Here is a 17,230-nt window from a genome sequence, read left to right as displayed (position 1 = left end):
TGTAGAAAGCATATTGCTATATTTGGGTCCCGTTTCCCTGTATAAGAACAGTCCTACAAGGAATTCCCAGTAAAACAGCGTTGCAGTTCTACAGTATATTAAAAGAAAATACCATTGGAAAGTGTTATCCAATGGGCAGATGTTAACTTAAAGTGCACATTGTTTGGAAAAGGAGTTAATTAACAAGTTATTAATTGGATAGAAAGTCTGAAACTGTTGTACTTCTAGCAAATACATAATTTTCTTCAAGTATTATTAAAGCGTTTTTGTTGTACCTATTAAAGATTCTTGTCTCTAAGTTAATTTCATTATGCTAATAAGCTATCATCGTTACAGAACCTAAGCTTTGATCCATGTTAATTGTCGTGATCTTCAAAGACAAAGTCACCACTTACTTTAAATGAATTTTACATCTTTTTAAAGAATCACACGGAAATTAGGGGAAGTAATTAATTTTTTATTATGTGTCTCAATATTTTTAAGGGAGGAAGTCAATGGTATTGGCTAGAATTCATTTTAACATTTAACTAGGGAAAACAGCATGAGGCAAAAAAACGTTCAGATGCAAAAGATTAAAGAAAATTTGAAACTGGGACCTAATTTGTCTTGATAAACTTTGGTGTTTAATATGCTTCTTTTGTTCTCAGTGTGAAACTGCAGGGTTTTGATTTGTAAAAACTTTTTGAAGAATTAATTCTTTCTAATTTTTATTCCTTTCTTTTCTTTCCTTGTACTCGGAGACAGTGGAGTTGACCTTCAAACCATCACACTTTTAAATATCTGTGAATATACAAGGTTAAATCTATTAGTGGTCTGAGATTAGTTGTTCTGCGCTTGCAATGTGTGCACCTTCTGCAGCAAATTTTATCTTCTGGTGAATGATAACGAGCTTACATCCACCCTACAAGTTTTCAACAAATAATGGGATATGTGTTGTAAGTGTTCTATTCCTCTTTCCTTTAAGTGTTGGTTATTTTAACCCTTTGATGTTACACACAGCTCAGTTCTGAGTCCATAAGGCAATTTTCTTGTTGAGATCAGGACCTAAATATTTGCTTTGTCATCACTGCTGGGGTTGAAAATTGGCAGTTCTCTTTTGGCTTTTTCAGACCTATTTTGCAAAAAAGTGGAAATAAGAATACAAAGGAAATATGTGTAAGAAAAAAAAGTAACAAAAGTGGAAAGGTTGTGCTGTGTTTTCCTGACAGGATTCACTATTGAAAGCCCTGCTCTCTGTCGTATTTGCACAGTACAAGCATCCTGTTGCACTAGGAGTGAGAAGTGGTGCCTTTTTAAAAGGCAGCAGACAAAAGTAATTTAAGGATGGTAGCAGCAATTGAAACAGCAGCCAGATTTACCCTCTCCCTCCTCCCTGGTTAGCAGCACATAAGTGTTGCAAATGCAAGAAACCCTCAAGTTTGAGCTGAACCCCAGATTTCTGCAGCAGACAGGTGGTGAGATCAGCGCCAGGATTTTCCAACATTAATGCTGAACTCATTTAGACTAACACCAACACCAGGCTTGAGTGACCCTCATCTGGATTTAACCTCTGCCCCATCAATCCACAGACATACTTTCAGATCTCAGCATCAGTTTTGCTTTTTTTTTTTTTTTTAGCATAGCTGACTTTAATCATTAAGCAGCTTTCATAACTGGAGCATATACATGTGCTGCTCAGTGCTCTTTGGTTGTAATCTCGGGTTTTCTGCCCAAATAATCCCCAGCATCTGAGTGAATTGAGCTGAAGTTCAAAATTCTTTGATTGAGAGTGTGGTGATGATTTGGCTCTGCTGCTTTTCTCGTTTTGCAGCAGGGGCTTTAGTGTGCTAAAAGGACAGATGTGTTGTTCATTATCATTATTATTAGTATTAAGTTTGGGCTCGTTGGTGTTGGAGGTCTTTTCCAAACTAAATGATACTGTGATGCTCTTATTTTAATATTTGGGCATTTTTTCCAGTAAAGAATTTTTAATTAAACAAGTTTTTCTCTGTTTATTATATTCTTTATTTTGCTTTCTATATGTCAGTTTTAATTAAGTTCAGATATAAAATATTTATAATTCTTCTGTTTTGATGCCCTTCTGAAACACCTCAGTTTATAGTGGGTATAAGGCATGGCATGAAGGCATAACCCAGCCTGCTGTACAGAGAAGCAAGAGTTTCCTCACCACTTTAATAAATCCAAGGAAGGTAGTGGCTCCCAAGCTATCCTCCCCTTGCCTGAGCAACTGAAAGGTGCAATTCTGCCTATCACATCTTTTCTTAATAAACATAACAGCCCATAAATGTTTATGTAAATACACAGTTTAAAAGGACTCATCCCAGCAGCACTGTGCTTGTCAAGTGAGTCATTTTTTCACCTGGCAGGATGATGTTGTAAGGCTCAGTTGTCTTAACTAATCCTGGCTAAAAAGCAAAATTCTGTTTTGTAAGAAAATTCCTGGCCAGCTCTAATCTTAACCTCTTGCATGTCTGTAGCTTCTAAATCGATGTCACAGTTGTAATAGCTTTGAAAACTCATATGTTTGTAAACTAAATAAACCTTGATATTCAAAGGAGATGAAGACAAGAATTACATCTCTTGGCAGTGGTGCTCTGAGCTCCGTTTCAGCTCGTGTTGGCTCCTCATTTTTATGCCCGTGCACCACGCCAAATCTGCCTTATCTATGCAAACATATTAACACTGGCTGTTTGCTGAGGCTGTGATGCATCAGCCTCTTATCTGCAGTTCTGACCCTAATGTTACATAATAACTCCGGATCGGTGTTTCTTGATAGTTCACTGGGACCGCCTTCGCTTTCTCAACTCCTCACTGGGAGCTGCCTCTCCTACCCACTGACTAAATCAGCTCCTGGCTGCTCTCTGCCAGCTAAGGCACAGAGGCTGCCAAATAGCTTCCTGCTCAAAGATCTCTGCATCCTCTCCGTGCCACGGGCCATCACCCTGCAGCTCCCACTGTTTTCCCCAGGTAATTCTCCCCATTGTATTGAACTTACATGGTTTGGCTTTAGGGCTGCAACCCCAGATCTTCCTGAAGTTGCCCCAAACCTCTGCCCATCCTGTTTTCCACACACTGTCATTAGACAGGCTTTAATATCTTCTTAAAACAAATAGGTGTTCTATTAATGTGTGAAAAAATTCTGCACTAAACATAATAAAAATGCCACCCTAAATATCATATATGAATACTGATAAGTGTTCCCAATACTGCCTACTCAGACTATTAATGCCAAAAAGTAGAAAATAAATATTTGTCATCAGTTCTATCTGGCCAAAAGTCTTCCTTTAGGAATAGCATAACATATTCCTTTGCAGTATATAATTGCTTTAATTATCTTTTGGCCTATCCACAAAAGCTTGGTTCCATCTCTCTCCCCACAGCGTCCGAAATATGCAAATTCTGTTCATTCCAGCTCTCAAAATAATAATAATAATAATAAAAAAAAAACCTGAAAAGAATCTCCTTTAGCTATTTAGGAAAGGCTCAGAAAACTTTCCTAAGCAAGGCTGTGGTGCATGCCAAGAACTTTCTTATTTGTGGAAGACGTCCCCAAGGTCTTTGCTATTGTTCCGAGGTCTTGCCCTTGCCCAGTCTAGCTTCTCAGCATTCCTACAGCAGCTCTGTTCATCCCCCATCCCATCTCCAGTGTGGAGCCTGCAAACGTGGGAAACGGAGTCAAGCCCTCTAAACCTTCCAGGCTCAGTTAGGAAGCCAAAAGCACAAAGTGTAGGAGTTTTTAGGGTTTCTCTCCTCTTAATGTGGAGCTTGCGAGATCCAAGAGCTTCCAAGTGCTTCTATCGCTTCTCACGATAATGTAAATGTCTGGTTAATAACCTCCAAGAAAACTCAGGAAAGCCAAAGGGTGGAGGGCTCTGGGAGGCTGGCTCTCCCAAACTTTCTGTTTCCAACCCACCCTTTGTCTGATATCACTGAAAAGAACCCTAGAACCCTGGACATAACAGGCAATGGGCCTATGGCATTTAGGGTTGGTCTCTACTCCAAAATGTTCATACTGCAACTCCTCAATTCTTTCTCCTTTTTCCTCCCTGGCTATTAAAAATTCCATTTCTAATGCAAAGCAGAGCTGGAGTTCTGTGACCACCCTATGAGCACAACAATCTGTAACTCAGTTATAGGAAACCATTCCCTTTAAATGCGACACCGAGGACATGATCCAAAACAGGATTTCCAGTATTCCATGACCTAGATGACAGCTGGACTGACCTGCTTATATTATGCTTAAAAGTAAAATGGAAAATGTTCCATTTTCCAACATGTTGGTGAGAAAATACAAGTGAAAGGAAGTCAAACAGCAGCTCCTGATACTCATTGGAGGTAGTCCTTATGTTGGACAGATTTGTGCATAATTCCAGCACCTGGAGCTTAGAACTTTTCGTCTTGAAAGCTTTGGTTGGTGACTGGGTATTATTCCCTTTTTTATCTCTCAGAGAAGTTAATGGTGCTCAGAGAAAAGCCCTTTGATTTCCCTGTTTTCCAGAGCAGTTGATTATGAAAACGAAGCTTGACTCGAGACTTGCTGTGGGAATGGTATTCAAGCACTGGTTAAGTGCCAGAATGTGTTGGGAAGGAAGAGTTTCCAGAAAAATATCGCCCTGATTAAAACCTGATTTGACTGAGTTTTCTCTATGCAAAGGGTTACCAGAATAGTAAGACAACGTTGTTAGTCAGATTTTCCTTCCCTTACTTGATCATTACCAGTGATGGTTTTATTGCTGCTTTTTGAATGATTATTGTAACAACAACTCATCCACGAGCTACTTAGGTACTGCTTGCCTCACTCCTCACATGATATGTTAAATGTCTTGTTGATGCCTGTCCTTGTTTGGCAATTTTTCCACAATGCCCTTTTATTCTTTATAATAGGTTTAATTGGATATATGAGGAAAAGATGGGAAGAAAGCCATAATACCAATGGGATTTTTGCTCCCTACATTATGTTCTTCATGAAGCCATCCTTGTGACTATTAACAGAAAGCAGCCCATCAAAGGACAAAATTAAATCAGCAGACAGCAGAAGACAATAAAAAAATGCTATTTTGATAATTGCAGGGATTATATATTTTTGCTTCTTTTATAAGGCTGTTTGTAAAGTTCATAGGTTTGGTTCTTTTCAAAAGATAATAAATGCTGTGGGCAGACCATATTTGATAGTGGTTGAGTAAGATCTTTAAAAATGGCCGTGGCCATGCTACCACTCTGTAAATATTGACTGAACAAACACCCACCAAGGGATTTCTGTGAAACACGTCTTCTTTTTTGTTCTCTCTTAGCCATGGATGTGGTTAAAACACCCTACTGTATTCTGAGAGTGCTGTCCTGCTCTTGGTAGGAGATCATAAGATGTTGGGGTTAACTGTCAGATGCTTTACTCTTCTAAAGACCTTTGCCTTTTAACTAAATGCTTGCTTATCTTTCTAATTTAACATAGTCCCACATTCTTTTTGTAGTAATTTTGGACTATCTGATAACATATAATGGAAAACATGTTTATGTCTTCCACTAGTTCTTGTGGCATATTTCAAATGCTTAGAACAACAATTTTCAGAAGCTTTCATTAAGGTTAATTTAAAAACTACATTAAATACAAACAGATTTTCTCACAAACAAAATGCAATGTGTACTTAACAGACTTCTGTATGTTATATTTGATAAACTACCTCATATAAATGCAAATTCTGACTTTCTGCCAGAACAAGGTGGTACAGAAAATATTTCTATTAAACAAATAATGCTGGGAGAGCAAACTTCAAGTTACAGTATGTTACACTGAGAAAGAAGATTTTTTTTTTTTTTCCACTGAGGTCAGATATATATTTATTTTATTTGCTCTGAGTACTTTGCTACTTCTACACCAAAGATGATGTAGCACAGCTCTATATAAAAGGCAGGTACATGTATACATAGGATAAATATCCATTTTCAGCCCATTTCTTTGTTAATGTCATAGATGGGTATTGCTGGTTCCTTTTTGCTTTACAGAACAATGGTATGGGACGATGTCATGAACTGAATGCCAAGACTGAGCCAGAAGGGTTAGGAAGAGGAGGAGCAACCCTCAAACCTGGAATTGTGAGGTATGATCTGAATAGAGAGCGTTCTCCTGGGTGCCAGCTCACTGTGCTGCTGTTGGATAGCGTTCACTTGGTAAAGGAGCGTGAAAAATAAAGCTGCCAGAGGCGACTAAAGAGCATATGATGGAAAGAAATTGAGTCACCACCAGTGGGGCTGACATTGTTGGTGGAAACTGGGACACCCGCATGAGCCATTGTTCGCTGCACCTCGTCTGGTTTATGTAGCTGGCTGAGTTGAAAGCTGGATCGGCGCTAACCTTGGGCTTGGAGGGGGATTGGTGCCATGTGGTTTCAATTGTCCATGGATGCTTTCAGCTCCTGCTGCCAGTAACGAGCTGTCCTCCAGGTCCTCCCACAGCCGTGGTGTTGTCCCAGCTCACCCTGATGGGGCTGTGGTGAGTGCAGCTTCCTGATGTGGTCCCGTTCAGAGGGAGCTGCTCTGCAGTTTGCTGGGAGAGAGGGTTTATTCACTCTTCCCTCTGTCCCAGTAGCAGCAGCTGCAGAGAAGTTTTCCCTGAATACATTTTGCTGTACAAAAGGGCTTTTTTTCCTTTTTTAGCTGGTTCCTTTCCTGACTTGGTCTGACATCTTAGTGCAGTTGTGGGAAGCTGTGAGTTGCTCTCTCGTGCTCTTTTCATTTGAAGGTTGTGCAGAGTGAGGCTCATACTGGTTTCACCACCCATTTCCTGGCACACACAGCTCTTGTCTGGGAGTGTTTTTCGTGGACATGGGGGTGATAAGACCCACAAAAATAGCGAGAGATCACTTCAACCACCACCAAATTACAGCCATGCCTGAGGCGAACTGCAACAGCTTTCTGACAGTGTCACCATGCTATCTTTGTGACAGAGATGGAGATAATGAGAATTAATTAATCAGTCTTTGATTAGAAAAAAGAGGAGGGGGAAATCTTTGTGCTGTGATTCCACTATAAAACTACATGAAACTGGTGAGGTTTTTGTTTGATGTTACTTCTCAAATGTAGGGCAGGCGTTTGTAATGCAGAGCTCAGGGTTTCATGACTGCTGGCTTGGTTACCCATCACTGATGGGCACCAGGGGCAAGAGATCCTCACTTTATAGAAAAACACATGTTCAACACTGACACCACAAGATTGGTAGAGATGTTTTTACTCTCACAGTGCAAAAACAGTCTCTTCAAAAATCTTGCAAGTCCCAGGTGCAATCTCGTTGGCTGGAGTCAACCCTGCCTTCTTTACAGTGCCAGGGGTGAAATTTTGCCTTGTACTCTTTAGACTGATGGCTAAACCTTAGAAATTGATCTCTTATGATAAAACATGAACTACATGGTGCCAGTGTCTGACTGGAATTACAATTATCTAAGTAGATTCATTTGTATCCCTTTCATAGCAGCTTTTCTCTGGGCACAAGATTTTTCTGTGGGGCATGGGAAAAACTAAATTAATCTTATAAAGAGGAAGGGGTTTACACTGAAATCGATAGTTACAGAATTAACTGGGTAAATGACTTTTTCTTAATTCTTTCTCTTCTCAGAAGATGAAGTTTTGATGGGTACACAAATCCAATGGCTGCCAAAAAGCTGATATCACATGAAATATTTCAGCTCAGCTGTGCTGAGCAAGTCTAGACTTTGGTATTAGTGAAAACTGAGAGTGTAAAAAATGTCAGTGTTGAAGCAAGAAAAAATGCCCTATTCTGGTTATTAACTGTGAGTAACTAATGAAGTTATGTTTTCAAAAAATATTGTCACTTTAGAAAGAGCTACATGGCTCTCCTGGGCAGTTTTAAAGATAAGCCATATATGCAGTTTTAAGCTTGGATTCAGATAATTCACAAACACAGGGTATTTGTATTATTCCAAAGAAGCAAAGCATTGGATGGCACAGGCACAAGCAGTAGGTGTGCCACTGTTGAAATTTTTGATGCAGGCTCAGTGGCTGGTCTGATCTGCAAACCCCAGGGCAGATTCCCAAGCCAAGTTCAATTCCCTTTGTGTACCTTCAGTGCCCACTGCTCTCAGATTTTTACTTTTAGCCAGGTGGAAACAATCTTATAATTTCTTTTCACCACCAAGCCTTTAGCTTAACTTCAGCTGTTCTTCAGATGCGTTTAGGGGATGCAACCCCAAAGATGCTGCAGGTTTCCCAGCCCAGCCATTGCACTTCTGTATAATGACAGTGGTAAAACCTTCTCACATGCAGTTCCCAGAAATGAATTGTACCAAGAGCATCTATAAAAGCTGCAGCATCTCTGTAAAGAGCACATAATGTCATCATTTTTCAGTGGGTATCTTCTCTAAAGGCAAATAATCACTTTTCCCATTAATGGTTGGACTGAAGCTTTTCCCTTCATTCCTATTTCAGCAAAGGTTAGGGGCAGAACATTTAACATGTGTATGGGGATGCTACAGGGTGACTCATGTGGCTTCCCACTGCAAATGGTGAAGGCAATATAGTACCTAGGATTTTTTTTTTCCTCTCTATCCTGGGAACTATTTTCATTTTTACTTTTCCCCTCCACTCATTACTCCAGAAATTTTTACAAGGGCATACAGTGACAGGACAAACTTAAACTAAAAGAGAGGAGATTTAGGTTTGATGTTGGGAGGAAATTTTTTTGCTCAAAGGTTTGTGAGGCCCTGGCACAGCTTGCCAGAGAAGCTGTGGCTGCCTCTGGATGCCTGGAAGTGTTCAAGGCCAGGTCAGATGGGACTTAGAGCAGCCTGGGGTAGTGGAAGGTTCCCTGCCCTTGGCACGTGGATGGAATGAGATGATGTTTAGCATCTCTTCCACCCCAAACCATTGAAGGCTTCTTCTGTGATTCTATGAAATTTGGTTCATCCTCTAACCCATGTTTCATCTCCCATCAGCTTCTCAGACTCTTCTTTGCTGGGCACAAACCATGGTCGCACCAGCTCCTGGCTTATATCAGGTTTAGTGAATGATTTATACTGAAATCAGTGTCAGCATTGGAGCGTCCTTTCTCAAAGTGCTAGTAACCACCTTTATTCAGATAAACCATAGATGAATGCTGCTCTGATGAGGAAAGGAAATATTTCAGCAGCAAACCTTTCAACCACATGCTTTCAGTTTAAAACCACACTTATTTTGCCAAAGTCTATCTAACCTGTGGACTCACAGAGTTACAGAAATTTAAGTTATAAATACACATGTGTTAATGACAGCTATCAGCTTGCTCCAGGACCATCATGCTTGACTTCATATATTGTGTACTAAACCACTGTGAGACAGATGTTTTGCTAAGAGGAATCCAGATGTAGTATCAACACCTGGCTTGTCACTGGCTCCCGTGGTGGGTACCTGGATTGACATCTGAGACACCCACATCATACCTGTCCCTCATTCTGATTATGCCTTTTGCATTTGGGGTCTTCCTCCTGGATTTCTTTTACTTGTTCACATAGGAATGTCAAACCCTGGCATCTAAATCCCAGGTCAGTGTTAAAAATTTGAATTCCAAGCTGTCCCTTTATGCTGTCTACTCATGAGCACCAGGTCATGACTGTTGCAAACTCTTTTCTTATTTGTTTCCAAGGAGCAATCAAAATCAGAGTCCTGAAAATTACAGATTATTTTATGTTGGATGTTTCTCTCTAATTTGTCATTGCCCTCTAATTTGTCTAATTTGTCATTGGCCTCAATTAGTAGCAAGTTCCCGTGTCAGATGCAGCTTGCATCCATCTAGGAATTGTAGGGGAGAACCTTCACTATCTGGAGAACCAAGGGCCAAGTTTAATTCTCTTTATGCTACATGTTAGCAACTCTCAAAGTTGGACCACTGGGAACAGTTAAATGCATTTAGTTATTTCCAGGCTCATTATTTCACTGTAAAGCTTTGCTTTTAATACATTCTGTCCTGTCCAGTAAATTCACTTGTGTACAAGTTCTGATCTCAAACCAAAGTTTTAATTTACTGATTTTTTTCTGTTAAAAATATGATTCTGCTTTTCATTGCCCTGTGCTTTAAAAAATTACTTGTGTGTACTCCTTGCTACAATTTAGGGTATTTATGAATGGTTCTACATAAAAGGAATGAAAATAACTAATTATAATAATACCACTAAAAGCCATGGCTGGCTAGAAAGTGGAAATCCCTGCCCATTACATATTTTCTGGTTTTAGAAAAGAAATTAATCCAACTCTTGGATGAAAATTGAAAACCACAACATTTTTCATATGAAAGGATTTCCAAAAATATCATATTTTTAGAAATTCTCAATTTAAGTTGCTGATAAAACTGAAATTGATTTGAAAAATTCAACCAGATAAAAAAAAGCTGCATTTTAGTGACACAGAGAGAAAACTCTTCAAGCCAAATATTGTTTTCTTTTTCATGGAGAGGACATTTTCTATTAGAAAAGTAATTTTGACAGAAAAGTCCTGATATGGTCTACTAATTAGAGCATCTGGTGCACCCAGCTGGCCTAAGGTAAGAGCAGCTATGAGTATGGAGCAACATTTGCCCAACCCCTTCTTTCAGCTCACAGGGAGAGGAGCCATCAGAGTCTCCAAGAAATAATTCCAAACGTCCTTGCCATGAGCCAGACCTTGCTCTTTTCCAGTCTGTGGCAAAAAGGAGGACTGGGACATCCCTACAGATGAGGAAATGTTTTCCTGTTAGCATCCAGCAGAGAGCCAACACATGGTTTGCCATCAGGATTCGGCAAGAGGTGAGACCAAGAGTTGTTCAATGCCAGAAACGCAGAGGCCGACCCTGACCCTGTCATGTCCTGAGCTCTCTGGAGAAGGCCAGCCAGGGGCAGTGAGGCATAAATGTCCACATCCCTTCCAGACATCCTGGTTTCTGCCTTGAGCCTCTGGAAACAAATGTAAGAGAGAATTTTCTACTGAAAAGAAAATATAGCGATCATAGAATAGTAGAATGGTTTGGGTTCAACGGGGCCTTAAGGATTATCTCATTACAAACCCTGCCACGGGATCACAGACGTCTTCCACTACCTCAGGTTCCTTCAAGCCCTGTTCAACCTGGCCTTGGGCACTTCCAAGGATCCAGGGGCAGCCACAGCCTCTGTGGGCACCCTGTGCCAGGGCCTCCCCACCCTCACAGGGAAGAATTCCTCCCTAATATCCAGTCTAAACCTATTCTCTGTCACTGAAGATGATGTCTTGAAGCCATTCCCCCTTTGTTCTGTCCCTCCAGGAACTTGTAAATTGTCTCCCCCCACCTTTCTTGCAGATTGCCTTCAGGTACTGGAAGGCCAAAATTAGATCATCCCAAAGCCTTCCATGTTTGGGTGGTTATTTTGATGGGAAAATTTGGATTTCATCACTCTTGGTAAATGTTGTCACTTTGGCTTTTTTTTAATTTTTTTTTTTCTTGGTAAATGTTAAAAATTTGTGGAGCCATATTTAAAAAAAAGAAAGTTAACAAGATGGGATCAGCAGGGGTCCTCTGAGCACTGGGTCACTCTCACAGCTCATAATCCCATTTGTGGATTGGTCAAGATCCATCTCCAGCAGCCTCTGGGGCTGCTGTTTTCTTCCATCCCTCATCCCCATGCTCTTGTGGGCCAGTTCACACTGCAGGCCCATTTATCAGGCTTCTCCCAAAGCTCATTAATAGCCAGATTATATCCATTCATATTGGGGTTAATTACAAATCTTCTCCCCACTTCTTTTAACCCCACTGGTTTATCTATAGACAGAACTGCATCTCAACCTTTGATTTATCGGGCTGAGCTTGCCCAGCTCCTTTAATCTCTGATAACACCTGCAGGCTCTCCTCTGCTCACCTACAAGTCCCTCTTTGCAGATGTTCTCATCAGAACTAATCAGAACTGATACCAGGTTAACCTGACACATGCTACCTTCCAGAAACCCATATGGTAGCACTGCTCATTTTGTATTTACTTCCACATTCACTGTGTTTTTTTCCTTCTTTCTGTTCTCATGCCCAGTGTTAAACACCATTTTTCCACCTGATGGGCTCGAACTTGAGACAATCTTTTCTCTTTCCCAAATGTACCTCTGTAAATCCTCATAGGAAATGCCATGTGGTGCATTTCAATTTACCCCATTTCTCTAAATTTCACACAGTTTCTAGTCCAAGAAAGGTTTGTCATAATGAATTAATCTGTTATAGACAGACAAATACATATGAGAAAATGCACATCTACATACACAGAGAAATATAATACATATAAAAATATGTGTTTACATATAAGTATGTATATTTTTGAGAAGGAAAGGCTTATAGAAGAGATATATATATAACAAAAAATATGAATGAATTTTAGTTGTTATTATATTTCTGAGTCAGATTTGGGATGTAATACTATCAGAGTGGAGGGAGAATTTGTGAATTCAACTTTTCATGGTACCTACATGGGAACAAGCTGCAAAACAGGAGATGGGATTAATGATTCTTGGAATGTGACCCCATCCACTGAAATGAAGACACTGTTCTGAGTCACACTTGTTTAGTCAAGACTTGCTGCAGTTCTGCAATAATGAGTTTCACAAAGCCACTTTTTGCATAGTTAAGCAAATACACTCTTAATTTGAGAAAATGATAATCAAAGCTCAATAAACATTGATAGGTACAGCATGTTATTTAGTCACATAAACTCTTTTTAACAAACTACTTTGAATCAACAGACAAAAAATAATTCAAAATTAACTTGCTAGACTCAGCCCCTAAGTGCACGCACAGTTTCCATGGAAGTCAGCATGTTGTAGGGCAGAATTTAGTCTGTGTATTTAATTCATCTTAATCACTATTATTAATTCATAACTACTGTTTCCAGAAATGTATTCAGTTAGTTTTACATTAGTCAAAATCAATTGTATGTGATTTATTTTGATCATTCAAGATTACAGTTTTGATGTATTTGCTCTCATCCTCTATGTCAAGCCAGGGAAAGTGGGGATGCTTTGCTAAGGAAGTCACCTTCCATCATCGATTTAGGCTTCATTTCCCTTTATTGGGAGTTCACATATTCTTTGGAACAATCCTGGTTCTCATAGGTTTTTACAGTGGGATGATAATGAAATGTCATTAAGGTGTGCAGCTAGACCCACGGTGGTTGTTCCAGGCTGGTGGCCCCAGGTGACACAGGTTCTCTGTTTGTAACTAGACTCAGATACAGGAGAGTTGGTCAAAATCTGGCTCAGCACCATCAAACATGGCTCAAAATTGGCTGGATCTTCCTTCATCCAGACCAGCAGCTTCCTGGAGACTGATTTCAAATAAAGGGTTTAGCTTCTTCTGGACCCCCACCAACTTCTGTGCTGCAAGGAACATGATATCCTTGTTCAGACTTGGGGTTTTGGGCAGGCCTGTGATGCTTCAGATATGGAAATTCACTTGGGGCAAATGTTTGGTGCCTCCTGTTGTAGCCAGCAACATCCTGTGATTTCAGAGTGAGCAGAGTGTGTCAAGCACTTCTCTAAGAGCCAGTTTTGAACACATAAGGATACAGAACAGTTAGATTTGGAAGAGATTTTAAAAATAGTCTAGTTCATGGCCAGGGAGCCTTTCACTAGAATTTATCCAGCCTGCAGGAACAGTGACTATGGCATATCTTACTTTTACAGGTGGCTTTGCTGGAGATTCTCGTGGGGATAACTTAAAGAATCAGGCCCTCCGTTTACAAATGTAAGTGGTGCCTTCAGGTTGAAGGAGGGTTTTGCTTGGCTGTTTTTCTTTATCATTACACTGAGCCCCACTCAGGCTGTGTCTCCAGTTTGGACTCCCTTGTGCTTGTTGCCAGCTGGAAGCACCACTAAGGAATAACCCTGGATGCTGAAGTCCATTCAACTCCAACCCATGATTATACATCTTCTGAAGACTCTCATTACCTTCCCCACATATCTTTGTCTTTTCTCCTGTCTTCCCAGTCAAGGATTACCATTTTTCAAAAAAAAAGCACTCCTATTTTTGTCTCTTTAACGGCATCTCCAGACAGAGACAATTCTTTCTGGTGGAGGGAAGAATCCTGATGCTTAAACCTGGGATCCACTCAAGAGGAACCTCCCTGGCTTTGCATGGCTCAGGGCTGTTGTACAGGGAGCTCGGTTAAGCTGAATTCGTAGAGCTTTGGTGGAATTAAAACAACATGCTCTGTACCAAGATGCCTTCACTTCCTGTGCCTTAATGTTAAATCCTATAGTATTGTGGATCTTAAAGATGATTGAGTTATTTTTAAACCACTGGATGTCTTCCAGTCACTCTATTTCACACTGGATTAATTATGTAAGAATACTGACTTGTTCGTCACTAATGTTACAACTTTTAAAAACAACATGCTGTTTAAATTCAAGCTTGGCAACTCTTGCCTGAATCCCCTCAAATTTATGGCACCACACCCATAGCATAATAAAATCTTTAGTGGTCCTTTGTCTTTTAGCTTGCCTTCTATTTTTTCTCAAGGGTGTTTTATGCTGGAAGATGCATACAAAAGTTGTCCAGATGTTATTTGTATCAGAGCAGAGATTTCAGTCCAGCTATCTGTGGTTGCAAATGTTTATTTTAATGGGTTATTGTGCAATCCTCGCTGTGCGGACCTCAGTGGCCTTATATGTATGTTCTCAGCCATGCCAGCACATTGCTTTTGGAGGTTTTATTTTAGTCCAATTGCAGTGGGACTGGTCACTGGGGGGAGAAAAAAATGTAACACCTGTAGGAGCCCAGGCGGTGTTTTGGCCGAGCTGGGTGCGAAGCTGGTGGGCGTTGGGTGGGAGCAGGGCTGAGACAAAGAGCTCAGCCTGGCCACGGCGGGATGTGCTGGGAGTTTATTTTACCGTAGCTCTTGCAACAAACAGAAGGGTGGGTTTATCAAACATTTTTGGGAGCCTCGTAAAATCCTAACCGATGTTTCCTTGATACCGGAGTAAATTGTTTATCTCGTAACTAAAACCACGCCGTGTGTGCGCCAATTAGGGCCGCAGATTTCAGCTCATTAAGATAAATTTAAGATGCGAGATTCGTTGTGTGCTGTAAGGACTGTGAACTGCTGCAGGATGGAAATATCTGCAGAGATCGGAGCCTCCCGTGGAGCCTGTGAGCTGAGCAAGGCTGTGCACAGTGCTGAGGGCTCAACTGCAGGCTCTGCTTTACCTGTGTGGGTTCTACTGAGATCCAGGTCTCTCGTGGCAAAGAGTTTAAAGCTAAATTTGCATGCTAAAAGTGCCCAGCCTTGCATTTCCAAGAAATGTGAGCAAGCAAGATGATGGCAATTAATGACAATGACAGTCATTTGCACATGCAAAGAATCAAGACCAGTTAACCTTTAAGAGAAAACAGGCATTATATTTTAATGTTGTTTTATGTATTAGCAGTCACATATTATTTTGATGTGCTTAATTAATATAAATAAGCTTAAGCCATTATACTGTCATTTAAACCCACATAATTTCCTTTTTGTAGGAATTTGTGTGTAATTTACACTGTTGCATTCAGCTCCCAATGTTCCAAGATCATGCTTCAAATAATTAGATTTCAAAAATACAATTGGAATTGTTCTTTGTCTTTTGATTTTTCTGCAGTAAACACATTTTGAACTTCTCAATAATAAGGACCAGGGGCTTGTTTTTAAAAGCCAAAGTCGATGTTTTGAAGCATCGTATTATTCCTGGAGCTTGGGCTTTGGTTAGATGGCCTGCTGAAATGGGTGCCATCAGCAACACAGGCCTTGTTTGTAGTTCTGCCCATCCTCACTTGTTTTCCACACTGTTCAATTACACAGGGCTTTACCACTAGTAAATTAGCCCAAATAACTATCTTACCCTAAAACTGAAGGTATCATGTCAGTAGTGGGTGGCATCAATCCTGCCATGGAGGTGATTTAATTTGGAGCCACTGGAAGTGGACCCAGCCACTAAAGCGGATCCTTTATAAATATGGGTCAGGGATAGGCAGTAAATATTTGTGCTCATCAGATTGTAGAGTTGGGAGAATATGGGATGTGGCCTTTCTGATGAGACCCCACTTTCCCTGTGTATGATGAATCTCTTCCAGTGCCCCCTCCCCTGTGCCAGTCCCCAGAACAAAAAGACCAAATATTTAATCTTGGAACTTCTCCATGCCAGGGAAATCCTGGGTGTAATAAATGGCAAATCCTGCAGAGATTGGGGCAATTCACATCCATGAGATCCAGCTCTCCTTCAGCAGCAGGGTGGGAGCTGCAGGTCCCAGAGTTCCTGTGGTCACTCCACCTGTGGGTCATGGTGATTGAAACCCTGCAGCAACGCCTGGGAAAAAACAAATCCCCGTCTCAGGTCTTGGCAGGTGGCTCGGAAATCAATTGCTTTTCATTTATGTTCTGTAGAAAGTAAATGCATTTGTAAATTTGAAAGCAGCTGCTGACGCTCAGCAGTAAACCAAACCGATTTTGTTTTACAAAACCTTTGCTGTTTGGTCTTAACTGGTGGAGCCGCACATGGATCCAGCACTGCTCTTCGCGTTGCAGGGAAGATTTTGTCTAGCTGCCTCTGTGACATATGGTAATGCTTAGTGTGTGCTGTATGGCCTGGAGCCATACCACTGCAGCCTGTATGCTGCTCAGATCTCCCAGGCTAAGGGAATCAGGACGAGACAGCGTTTGAATGCAAGGGACCTCCTAGAAAAAGTCAGAGTGCAGCATTTTCTGCTGGTACAAGGACAGGATGTTCCTCCCTCAGGGCTGAGGCAATTCCCCACATGGGGCTAAGGTGACTGTACTCTCCCAGCCGTGGCTTTTTGGACTCAGATTATGAGAGACCACTAATGCACCATAAAAGATCTCACAGATCTCAGCCATGGGAAAACAGCAAACCATCCTGCTTCCCAAGGTGGGAACCCAGAGGAAGTGGTGGTGTGGAGGAAAGCACTGCGAGACCTTTTCTCATCTTGTTTCTGGGGGGAGGACGTTCCCATTACCACCTTCCCTTTTAGGGTGCAGCCAAGCCTGCTGAACAATCACTGCTTGTTTCTCACACAGACTGCTCTCAGGCTTCCCAGGAAGCAGAGAGAATTCCAGAGGCACCCTCAGCACAGCCCAGTGGGCACAGAAGCCCACCCGTGTCAGGGTGGGAAAGGAGGGAAGCAGCATGGCTCACAGAGAGGCTTTGCAGCCTCTTCTTGGCGATGTTATTAATTCGTTCTGGGACGTTGGGAGACTCGTTTAACCTCTCTTTG

Source organism: Pyrgilauda ruficollis, unplaced genomic scaffold, assembly GCF_017590135.1.
Source record: "Pyrgilauda ruficollis isolate IOZ18807 unplaced genomic scaffold, ASM1759013v1 scaffold3, whole genome shotgun sequence".
NCBI classification, from domain to species: domain Eukaryota; kingdom Metazoa; phylum Chordata; class Aves; order Passeriformes; family Passeridae; genus Pyrgilauda; species Pyrgilauda ruficollis.
The sequence above is the reverse complement of the archived record's forward strand: the minus strand, read 5'-3'. Positions refer to the sequence as shown.